The 12176-nt window shown below is 37.7% G+C and overlaps 1 long non-coding RNA gene across 1 annotated transcript in view; it reads left to right on the top strand.

Annotated features, from left to right (window-relative positions):
- The window catches only part of LOC130854599 (uncharacterized), a 47918-nt gene extending 43175 nt beyond the window's left edge, over positions 1-4743 (top strand). Inside the window, exon 3 of the long non-coding RNA XR_009054060.1 lies at positions 4693-4743. This is a non-coding gene — a long non-coding RNA (uncharacterized LOC130854599). The remainder of the gene's footprint in view (positions 1-4692) is intronic.
- The last annotated feature ends 7433 nt before the right edge of the window (positions 4744-12176 follow it).

The following is a 12176-nucleotide window of genomic DNA, read 5'->3' as shown; positions in this document are numbered from 1 at the left end:
TTAATGTATATATAAGGTAAATTACATATTTTTCACTTAAATATGTGAAGTAACTTAAAGTTACAATCGGTATGTATAATAATAGTATAAACACTGTGAGTACACTATCTGACTTTAAGGTTTTTTTCTCAGGTCTTGTTCTTTTGTTTAGAACATGTTCCTCTGTTTCCTCAGTTTGCTTGACTCTCTTGTGTTGGCTTCTATGCATTCGATAAAACAGCTTCCTCTTCCAGTCTTGAATGTGTGGCCTTGAATAGGAGATGAACCTTATTGTTTAACCCTGCCGTAGCTCTCTGTTGTCTCTCAAACCTCTGTGATTGTTCAAGCAGCCTATTTTATTTTTCATGGCTCCCAGTAGTTGAGGGTGTGCTAAGACTTCTCAGTATTGCAAAGGGGAGGATCTCAGTCAGCACCAAGATTCAGGTTGATTGGGAGCCACATACTCAGGCAGCAGCTTTTAAAGTATGAAAATATATACAGTCCTGTGGGACTGCAAGCATAAGCCCCACTGGACACCAGTGCCAGGCAGTGTAGAAGTGTCCCCTGGTGGCAGCCACAAAAACTGGGGTACCAGACACGTGTGAAAGCTCCTCTCTGGGAGACACTGGTACTCTGGAGCATGGAAGGAGGGTGAGAGAGCACAAAAATGGCACCCACCAGTCTCTGTTCCCAGAGCGTGCCTCAAATGTGTGTCAGATCAGATACCTGCCCCTCAGGCTGACACCCCAAGGCAAGCAGATGAGCCTCTTCCTCACAAAGGCTGGGCACACCTTGATCTGCCACTTATTCACGGGGCCTTGGGGTGGGTGAGCCCAAGCATGGGAGCCATTTAAGAGCCACTTCTCAGATTGCTATACTTTTGTGGGTCTCATGGATATGAGCAGCCATCATTTACAAAGCTAGATGCTTTGGAAGCTTGTTTCTCTTGTTTCTTTGAGGGACTTCATAGTGCCTTTAAGCTGTGTGGGGGGTGGGGATCACGGTGGATTGTGTTCCAGCTTCTCCTACCCACTCTGATGGGGGTCTTGTCTCTGTCAACCAGTGCCATCTCTCACTCAGCCATTTTCTACGTTTTTCAGAAGAAGCTCTTCCATGTGTAGTTGTGGATTGGGTGTGTTCAGGGGACTAGGGGAGTTCAGGATCCTCTTACGTTGCCATTTGAACTGAAACTTTAGACCCTTTTTCTTCTTCCCTCCCTCCCTCCTTCTATCTTTCCTTCCTTCCTTCCTTCCTTCCTTCCTTCTTTCCTTCCTTCCTTCCTTCCGTCTTTCCTCCCTCCCTCTCTTCCTTCCTTCCTCCTTTCCTTCCTCTCTCTTTAATGTTTTTTTAAAAATTGAAACATAGTTGATTTACAGTGTTGTATTAGTTTCTGCTGTATAGCAAAATGACTCAGCTATACATATATATGTATATATATATACACACACAGCATCTATATTCTTTTTCATATTCTTTCCATTATGGCTTATTACACAATATTGAATATAGTTCCCTGTGCTATACAGTAGGTCCTTATTGTTTATCTATTTTATATGTAGTAGCATGTATCTATTAATCCCAATTTATCCCTAATTTATCCCTCCCCTCATTTCTTCTTTGTTAACCAAAAGTTTGTTTTCTGTATCTGTGAGTTTATTTTTGTTTTGTAAATAAGTTCATTTGTGTCATATTTAGATTCCACAAATAAGTGCTATCATGTGGTATTTGTCTTTCTCTTTCTGACTTACTTCATTTAGTATGATAATCTCTAGGTCCATCCATGTTGCTGCAAATGGCATTATTTCATTCTTTTTTTACGGCTGAGTAGTATTCCACTGTGTGTGTGTGTTTGTGTGTGTGTGTTTACTGCATCTTCTTTATCCATTCACCTGTCAGTGGACATTTAGGTTGCTTCCATGTCTTGGCTATTGTAAATAGGGCAGCTGTGAACATTGGGGTGCATGTATCTTTTCAAATTATAGTTTTTTCTGGATATATGCCCAGGAATGGGATTGCAGGATCATATGGCAACTCGAATTTTGTTTTTCTGAGGAACTGTTTTCCATAGTGGCTGCACCAATTTACATTCCACCAACAGTATAGGAGGGTTCCTTTTTCTCTACACCCTCTCCAGCACTTATTATTTGTAGACTTTTTGATGATGGCCATTCTGACTGGTGTGAGGTGATACCTCATTGTAGTTTTGATTTGCATTTCTCTAATAATTAGCAATGTTGAACATCTTTTCCTGTGCCTATTGGCCATCTGTATGTCTTCTTTGGAGAAATTAGACCCCATTTCTTTACGGAAGGTGGCAAGGTGACACTGTAGAAGAGAAAGTGAGATGGGTGATATTGTTCTGGTAGTCTTTGGAAAGTACAAGGAGAATCCCTGAACCATATTTACTTGAAAGGGAGTGTTGTACACTAAAAGGAGACAAACTCAAAATGACTGACATAGTGTTAATTGGAGTGTATAAATTTCTCTGTTACCCAGTGGAATGTGGTTCATTGAAAAGATTAGATTTGTTTCCTTTTTCACATATTGTAGTCATAGATATTTATTTTGTAATGTTAGCCTAATTGATTTGGGTTTAATTTTGAAACCACTGTGTTCTCTGTCTATGACATTTTAATAGCTAGCCTGTATCTCCAGTGCCTAATCTCCATTTCAACTGTCCATGAAAAGCATTTCTCTCTTGATCTATAGTTAGTCTTTTGAGTACCTCTAAATGATGATTGCCTACTTTTTGGGGTGTTCAAAAGTTCTTCATCTTAAATAACTGTCTATGTTGTGTTTGAGAATTGTCTTTATGAACTGCCAGTCCTTTCCAACTGTCAACAAGTTCTTCTGATTAAACAGCCTTTTATTCACAAATGATTTTCCCTCCCGTCCCCTTTGCCCCCAGTCCCAGGAGAGTTTTGCATATGCTATCTCGTCTATTTACTAAATTAGACTTTCTAATTGTCCCCCAATTTGTTGAAAAAAATATATCCAGTCATGGCAACAGAAACACACAGGAGCATACACTATTTATTAAGTTTGGGAAAATATATAGCTATTACAGAGTGACTAAAATAGGGCATTCTGCAAAGAAATTTTCCTTTTTAAGAGTTTGGGATGGAGTAGGGAGTCAAGTACTCAAATGAGAATGCACCCATGATGCAGGTAGATGCAGTTCTCTGAAAGTCAGAGATGATTCCCGTAACTGAAACCGTAGGAATGATGAGAGTGCCAGACTGCCAGTGCCTGAGGAAAGAGCTAGTGTCTCCTCGGGCCAGAGTGGAAGGGAAGCCAAGCAGCTGTCTGCCCCTCTGGTCATTTTGTCTGAGTTGAGAGACATTGCAAACATGGGCAATTTTAAATAGCTAAGCAATTGGCTTAGTATCTGCATGTCATTTTCTGACATAATGCTTGCTATTTTAAATTTTAATGTTAATGACTATTCCTATAATCTTGTGGTAAATAAATTTAAATAAAATATGTCCTGTGTGTTTTGGTTATTATTACAATTTCTAGAGGAGGGTAGGAATTCACGGAAGGCTATCTTGACATGCAGCTACAATTCTCTATTATGTTTATTGTATGCTATCACATATAATATTCTGTTCTATGATGATGTAGTTGAAAGGGCTTTCGACAGAAGACTGTGTTTCGGTCATAATTTTGCTGTTAAATAAAAACGTGTTTCTCTTTTTTGGGCTGTTACATTCCTCATGTTAAATAGTAAAACACTGTGTTAGATAAAATAATTTCAAAGTTTCTATCCAGTTGGTGTCAATCTATTTTTCTCTTATTTTAAGATGGTGAAGAGTAAAAAAGAATCTATAGTTTGATTTTGCACTAAATGATTCCCACAAGTCGCATATGTTGGTCACACACTGACATTTATGCAGGAATTGTGTTAAAGAGATTTTGACTATTTCTTATCTGTATACATTTAAATGGATTTTGTAGACTCTTGATGAAATTACTGAGGTATTTTCATTGTAAAGGTGGAAACATTTTTTCTGTACAATAACATAGCACTTCAAATAAATTTAGAAATACCACAAATGAATAAATGTGAAATTAAATTATCCTTGAACTTCAGGTATATGGCATCATTTAATTTTGTTGTATGATAGAAATGCCTCATTTCTATTCATGTAGGAGAATAGAAAATAAACTAGTGGAGACAGTAGAATACTTTGGAGAGAAAATAGTCAATGTAAGTGCAAATAACGGAGAAAGATCATTGATAGGTTTGAAAAAGAAAAGAAAAATTTACCTCATTTTGATGATTATTGTGAAAGGTGATATATTTATTTTAGGAAAAAGTATCTGAATATTTAGCTTTTTTCAGATTGAATGTGTATTATCTTAAATTGTGACTTAAATGTTTTGCGATATGTGATTACATTTGAGATTTTACTTAATATGAAATTACATAAACCAATAGCTGAGCATAATTGAAGCACATTATGTTGGAAACCATTAAAATATAATAATTGTTTTTACAGGGTGAAGACTAGAAATAGATTTGCAATATTTTCCTTTGGCAGAACAGAATTCCATTAGAGGTAGTTTATATACTTTTTAACTAGAAATTATTTTTCCCCAAATAATATTGTATATAAAACTATAATTTATGATAGATTTAAAAATTGATTAGAATGATTCTTGTGGGCCCAACTGCCTTGGCCATTTAGTTCTCTTCCTTTTTTCACCCAGGTAGACTCTTTATACACCCCAGAACCCTGGGCTTCAGGAGAGCAGTTTGAAAATCAATACCTTATTGTATAAAGTAATTCTATATAAGTACATAAATGACATTAACTTGTTACAACATGACCAATATTTAAGAATGATAGACATTTTTAATGAAATTTCTTCTTTTATATATATAAAATTCAGATGATTGTTGCCTTATTAACAGATATTAAATCTTTATGTCTCGAAGAGATTGGCATGTGAAAGAACAGTTGTCAACTTTGAAATGGTGTTCTAGATCACCTAGGAATAATTAAATGAACTAGGGAATTTATATGTAAGAAATCAATGGGTATCTTCAAACAAATGAAATAAAGTATTGCTTGTAAGTTTGTTCAAATTGCTACATTAAATTCCTGGCTGGAGTCAGATGTTTGTGAAAAACATAGTACTATTGATTTATCAAAGAGCAGGAAACATACTTTGTTTTGGGTTATTTTTACTGAATCTTTTCACTTTTGAAATATTTAAAATGACTGGAGTGTCAGATCTGGTTGGTTCTCTGGATGTTAATGAACTGTTCAAATTTCCTCAGATGTGGTTAGCTTTGGCTGGAAATCTCTCCAGCACATTTTATGGCATTTATATAGTAACGTGTTTGTCTTTGTAGAATGTTTGCCACTGAGCATCTTCCTGAGAAGCAGTTCGATAAATATTTGACTGACAGGACACAGAACTACTAGGCTAACAAATGTTTTGTTGGCAGTCTCAATATAGCAAAAAGCAGACTTACTTGTCATTGTTTACGGGCTCTCCTATCTTGCTCAATTTTCTGCCACCCTAAGTCATAAACACTGTACCATCTTCTCTGAATATGTAATCTCAGATTCACCTCATCTTTTTCTCATCTCATATCCCAGTCGTCAGCAAATCAAGAAAAGTTATTATTTCCCTACTCCACAAAACCATAGCCATATTTTTCAACCAAAAGCCTGCATGCCTTGAATCTGAACCAGATATCCATGTGGGAAACTGGGCAAAAGCCTGTTGGTTTTCAGATTAGCTTTTGTTTTTCTAGAAAGGGAAAAGCAACAGCACCAGCTAACTGTAACGATAATCTTGCCCTTGCTAGTGACATCACACTGGACATCACTAATCCTTGAAAACCTTCAAGGGAGTTTCATGTGATAGAAATTACCCAAGCCTCTGAGAAGTCCTCATGTAGACACTTCGATTTGTGAGCCAATGGTATAGTCACATTGTGCTAGGAACTGCTAGAGAAAAATTAAGCATAGTCTCTCACTTTAGGGATTTATAGATAGTTGGGGAGGCAGTGCTGTGTTGTGGTTAAGAAAGTAGATTCTAGAGTGAGACTGCTTGACTTCAAATCTCTCTTCTGTCACTGTGCAACTTTGGGCAAGTTACTTAACTTTTCTACCCCTCAATTTCCATAAGTCTTAAAAGAGGATTATGAAAATCATAACCTCATGGAGTTGTGAGAATTAAATGAGCTAATATAGGTAAAGGACTTTGCCTATAGTAAGTGCTCTGGTATATAGTAAGTGCTCTGTGCTTGCTGTTGTTATTAGTTGGCAGGATACATCTTTGTCTCCTCATTTCTCACTTCTTCATTTTGGACTTAATGAGTTGATCTCAAAAATAATAATGCAGAAAATGCCTCTCCCAGTATTTATTTGCACCAATTGATAAGCTCGTGTGTGTGTGTGTGTGTGTGTGTGTTGCATATGAAAGAAAAGGAGCTGAGAATGAAGCCAGCATTTGGTATCTGTTTCCAATCAGGCAGATGAACTGGGTTTGAATGGCCATGTTTAAAGACTGATAGAACTACTGCTCTAAGAAAGATTCAGGAAGATGCCAGGCAAGAGGCATCAGGTGCTGACAGTTGGTGGTCAGGAGCTGAGAGAACTCTTAAGCAGGACTTTGTGAACAGCAAAGAGAGTTACTTTGGAGTGTTTCAGAAAAGCTTCTGAAGGCTGGACTTTATTGATTTACCATCACTTATTCGACTTCACTCTAGTTCACTTGCCTAGTTCAAGTAAATCAATACCCTTTTAACACTGGGCACTTAGACAAAAAAAGAAATCCATTTAGTAGGTGCAGGCCCCAAATAGGAAAATCTGAGAAGGAGTAGTTTTCCCCATTCTCCCACTGCTGCCTCCAGAGCTGATCTCAGAAATAAGATATTCTGTCCCTGGGCAGAGATTAGCAGGGGTAGCTCCAGTGTGGATGGCTCCCCCTGGACCATGGTTGAGGGGCCTGGATCCCCATCTTCCTAGTCCTAGGAGAGTTGGAGAAGGGTCCATTCTGATGTATGGGTAATATCTCCTGTAGCAACCCAATTGGTGAACAGAGTTCAGACCTTTTGGAGCTTTTTTCCCTATTGCCTTCCCAAGAACTTCTGTCAGAGCAGAATCAGAATCTCACTAGTTCCTCTTTCCCAAGCCTGTCACAATGAGCTGATGTTTCATTGGTTTTATTTCCCCCTAGTACCAGGCAGAGAAGATGGGCCTCAGCCACTTTAATCAGAATACAGTAGATTCTTATTATTCGTTGTGTTATCTAGGCATTTTCAGGAACACTGAATTAGGGGATAGGAATCATTGCCCCAGGGGAAATACAGGGTTAGGTGCACAGTTTCATTAACCAATCAATACGTAACCTTCTTTTATGTGTGCTTCTGTTTGAAACAAACCTTACTCAATAGATATTGTTGATTCATTAACGGTGAACTTGCAGCCAGCAGCACTGTAACTCCTGCCTAAAGGAAGCTTATCTAGCACGTGTGTTTTCTTCGCAAGGCATATCACAGCCTTCCTGTGTTTAGTTAGGATCACTAGACAGCTCTACAGCACTGTGCTCGGGGCCATTTTATTTATTTATTTTATTTATTTTTTGGCTGTGTGGGGTCCTTGTTACTGTGCGCAGGCTTTCTAGTTGCGGAGAGCGGGGACTACTCTTAGTTGCCCTGCACGGGCTTCTCATTGTGGTGGCTTCTCTTGTCGCGGAGCACTGGCTCTAAGTGCACGGGCTTCAGTAGCTGTGGTATGTGGGCTCAGTAGCAGTGGCTCATGGGCTCTAGAGCGCAGGCTCAGTAGTTGTGGCGCGTGGGCGTAGTTGCTCCCCCGCCTGTAGAATCTTCCTGGAGCAGGGCTTGAACCCGTGTCCCCTGCGTTGGGAGGCAGATTCTTAACTGCTGCACCACTAGGGAAGTCCCTCAGGGCCATTTTAAACAGCAAAATCACCAACAGAAAGCACAACAATGTGAAAAATGTGGCACTAAACATTCTTAAAAAGGACACTTGTTTAAAAAGTATACTGTTTACACTGAGAATTAAAACGAGAAGACAGAGTATCTCTCTGACTTCCTCAGGGAATGTGCACAGATGACAAATTTTTCACCACTCTGAGCATCTCCATGTTGGAGGATTACTTTGAAAGCCCCATATGTATTGATTTTGGACTACAAATAGTGAATAGGTAAATTCAAAAATACAGAATCTCCAAAAAATGAGGATTTACTGTATTCTTCGGGCTGGGTCATATTGATGGGTACAAAGTAATTTTGATTCAAGAAACTTTTTGACTCTAAACATGCCTACTGCTTGAATCTTCAGCATTTAGAATGGCTTTGGCTCCTATTTTTATCAAGGGCAGAAGAACTACCTGCAGAAATTCCCATACACAGACTGAAACCTGCCTCATTTAAAAAACATTAAATCCCAACTCCCAAACTTAAATTATCCCCCCTCCCCCCCACCACAAATAACTTTAACAAGTCTGTCTATAGTCTGACATATAATTATGAAAGAGGCTTTTCCCTTTTGCCCTGCAGTGCTTTAGCCTGGTTGCCTCTTCACTCAGCAACCTTCACTCAGACCCCATTGGTCAGGAGAGGTGGTGGGACTGGTCTGGGAAGTTTCTCCAGGTGCATCACAGGTAGGAACCATGGATACATAAGGGCCAGAACAGGAAACTGAGGAGCAGATATATGGAGTATATCTAGTTTCTGGATCATTGTAAGGACTCTTTGGAATGCCCCAAAATAACTGAAGACATTTTTAAGGGGTGCCATTTTTTGGTTAATAAAGCTGGTGGAGAGTTGTGTCATGATAATTTAAACTTCAAAAGGATATGTGGCCTTGTTTTGTAGGCCTGCGAATTTATGGGCACTCAGATTACAGAATTCTGATTAAAATACTGTGGAAATCTGTGTAATAAAATAACCATCATTTTTTAAATACCTACTGTATGCTGTGCACAGTACAAGATGTTTACGTGCATTATTTTATATAATAATGGAATTACTACTTCCATCTTATAGATGAGAAAATGTAGGCTAGAGAAATTAATAAATATGCCTAAGCTAGAAAGTTAGAAAACAAGAGTTCAAAGTGAAGTCTATCTAGCTTTAAATCCCACACTCTTTCCAGTTTACATTTTCTCGAACATCATGTCAGAGGGTGATCAAGTGGAAGTTTGTAGTGGGAAGATTTTTCAAAAGTTGGTTTAGATATGGAAGAAATGTAGATGTAGAATGATAATCCTTTACAATTCTCTATCCTAAGGAAAAGATTCTTTCTAGCGCCACATGACGGTCATTAATATACATCAGCCTTTAACAGTAGTACACATAGGAGATTGACTGTCATGAAAATGATAGTACTGATCTTTAGAGAAAACTGGAGCACCTTTTAATAAAGACTGACATATGAAAAAGGACTCACATTTTATAAACTTACTGAATTTATTTTGAGCTTTATTGAGCTCTAGAAAAATAATTTGAATTTTCATCAATCCAAAATATGTAGGGTTAAAAATCACACAGTTTAAACGTTTATGACAAAGTACAGCAATTTTCTGCCTCACTCCTCTCTACTCCAGATCCTGCCGCTTCGAGGGGAACTGCACGCTCCTCTTTCTATTTTCTATAATTTCCTTCATGTGTCTAAAGAAGCTGCTTCTAATGCTAGCTATTAATTTATTGATTTTAGATATCTACTGGCTCTTGTTACTATAAAAGATTGACCTTACTTACATAAGACTTCTCCTTCCCACTGTTTCTCTATATAATTTTATCACTATTTTTGGTTTTCACTATCCTATCAATATTTACAATATTTTGACTGCTGAATTGTATCATGCATTGTGCTGTGATTATGTTTCATATCTTTTACAATATCTTTTTGACATTTCTCCTTTGCTGTCTCTACCATCCTGTTCTCTTTGTTCTTGTGGAATTGTATTTTTTCATTTTTTACTGCCAATTTTGAGGGGCTTGGGAGTGGATATAAAATCATGTTAAAGTGAAATTCCCATTTCATTATTCCTTTATGGCAGTTGTTGGATTGGAAACGTGACTTACAGACCTTTACCTGCTGGTGTGAGTAAAAGGTGTAAGTAAAAGTTGGAGCTCATTTCTGTCCGTGAGAAATGACTGAGGAAACATATGGCTTCCCTCTTTAAGACAGTCCATGAAGCACCAGTGTACTTTTTAGATTCTGGGATTTGGCATTTTCTTGGTATTTCATTGACTATTTAAAATTTTAAAACTTTTTTCCTAAATCATTTTGAGTTAATTTGTTTGTTTCATATTTAAAAAAAAAAAAGAACAACATTACTGTGTTGTTTATAATAGAAGAATTCAGACCATTTACATTTAGGACAGCTATACTATATTTTGTTTCCTCCATGTTATTTAAGATAACTATTTCTTTAATTGTATTGTTCCCTTTTTCTCTTAACTTTTTTGTGCAGACTTGTTGAAGTTATTTTTTACTCCCTCTTTTCCTCTTGTTAATAATTCTTCTGTGTGTTTTCATATCATATTAATTTCCATACCACATTTCTAATGAGGTATGTCTTTACTATTACGTGAAAACAAAATACTAATGATCTTCTCCCCCATGCTTTATTTCACCCTGCTTTCCCTCCAATACAATGATATATTTAAAATGCTTTTACCTTTTCTCTCTATATAATACCTACATTTTGCTGAAAAGGTTTATGACTTTTAAGGCAGCTATTAAGTTTTTGTTTTTAAATGTCTTATTTATATTACACATTTACTTTATCCACTTAGATTTAATGATAATATATTGAAAAGCTCATATCTTTCTATTCTTTCCTTCCTCCTTAACTTTCTCCATCTGTTTTGGTTCATTTGTAGCTTACTTTCTCTAGCCTTTTCTTCAGATATGGCATGTGGGTTATATGTTGTCTGAATCCTCAAATATATGAGATACCTTTCTTTCACTCTGACAGGTAATTAACATCTTGGCTAACTTAAGATACTTGGCTTACTCTTTTAACATCACTTGTCTGTAGATATTTTTCTACTGTTTTCAAGCTTCTAGAATTGTAGGGGAGGAGTCTGATTCTTTTGCTTTTTTTTTCCCCTTTCGCCTTTTGAAGTAAATTGTTCTTACTCCATGAGATCTTATAAAAGTTCCTCTTTATTAGTTTCCTGTGATTGCTGGAAACAGCTTACCTAGAACTGGGTGGCTTAAACAACAGAAACTTATTCTTCATAGTTCTGGAGGTCAGAAATTTGAGATAAGTATCACAGGACTGAAATCAAGGTACCAGCAAGGCCCACACTCTGGAAGTTCTAGTGGACTTTATTCCTTACCTGTTGCAGTTTCTGAATGTGTTACAAACATTTGCTCTAAATGTTTAGCAAATTTTCAGAATAGGTAAGCAAGAGAGAGCATCAAGATACATCTTGTTTCCCAGTTTCTGGTGGCTGCCAACATTCCTTGTTTTGTAGCTACATCACTTCAGTCCCTGCCTCTGTGGTCCCATTGTTTTGCTCTGTTTTTTTTTTTTTTTTTAATTAATTAATTAATTTATTGGCTGCGTCAGGTCTTCATTGTTGTGCGAGGGCTTTCTCTAGTTGTGGCGAGCGGGGGCTACTCTTCATTGCAGTGTGCAGGCTTCTCATTGTAGTGGCCTCTCGTTGTGGAGCATGGGCTTCTAGGTACGTGGGCTTCAGTAGTTGTGGCTTGTGGGCTCAGTCGTTGTGGCTCTTGGGCTCTAGAGTGCAGGCTCAGTAGTTGTGGAGGATTGGCTTATTTGCTCCACAGCATGTGGGATCCTCCCAGACCAGGGCTTGAACCCGTGTCCCCTGCATTGGCAGGCAGATTCTTAACCACTGTGCCACCAGGGAAGTCTCTGTCTTGTTCTCTTCTGTCTGTACATAATATATGTCTGCCTCTTTCTTATAAGGATACTTATGATGGCATTTAGGGCCTACCCAAATAATTCAAAATAATTTCATCTTCTCTAGATTCTTAATTTCATCACATCTGCAGACTTTACCACAAAAAGCAATATTCACAGGTTCTAGACATTAGGACCTGATACCTTTGTGGGGGCATTATTCAGCCTATTTGACCTTAAAATTCCAACATTATTGCCAGGTATACCCTAGTGTGTGTCTTTTAAAATCTCCCTGAATCTCAGTAAGGACTTTAAATTGGTAGATT

This window comes from Hippopotamus amphibius, chromosome 5, assembly GCF_030028045.1.
Source record: "Hippopotamus amphibius kiboko isolate mHipAmp2 chromosome 5, mHipAmp2.hap2, whole genome shotgun sequence".
In the NCBI taxonomy this organism is placed as follows: Eukaryota; Metazoa; Chordata; class Mammalia; order Artiodactyla; family Hippopotamidae; genus Hippopotamus; species Hippopotamus amphibius.
Note: the sequence above shows the minus strand (reverse complement) of the source record. Positions and strands in the feature narration are given on the sequence as shown.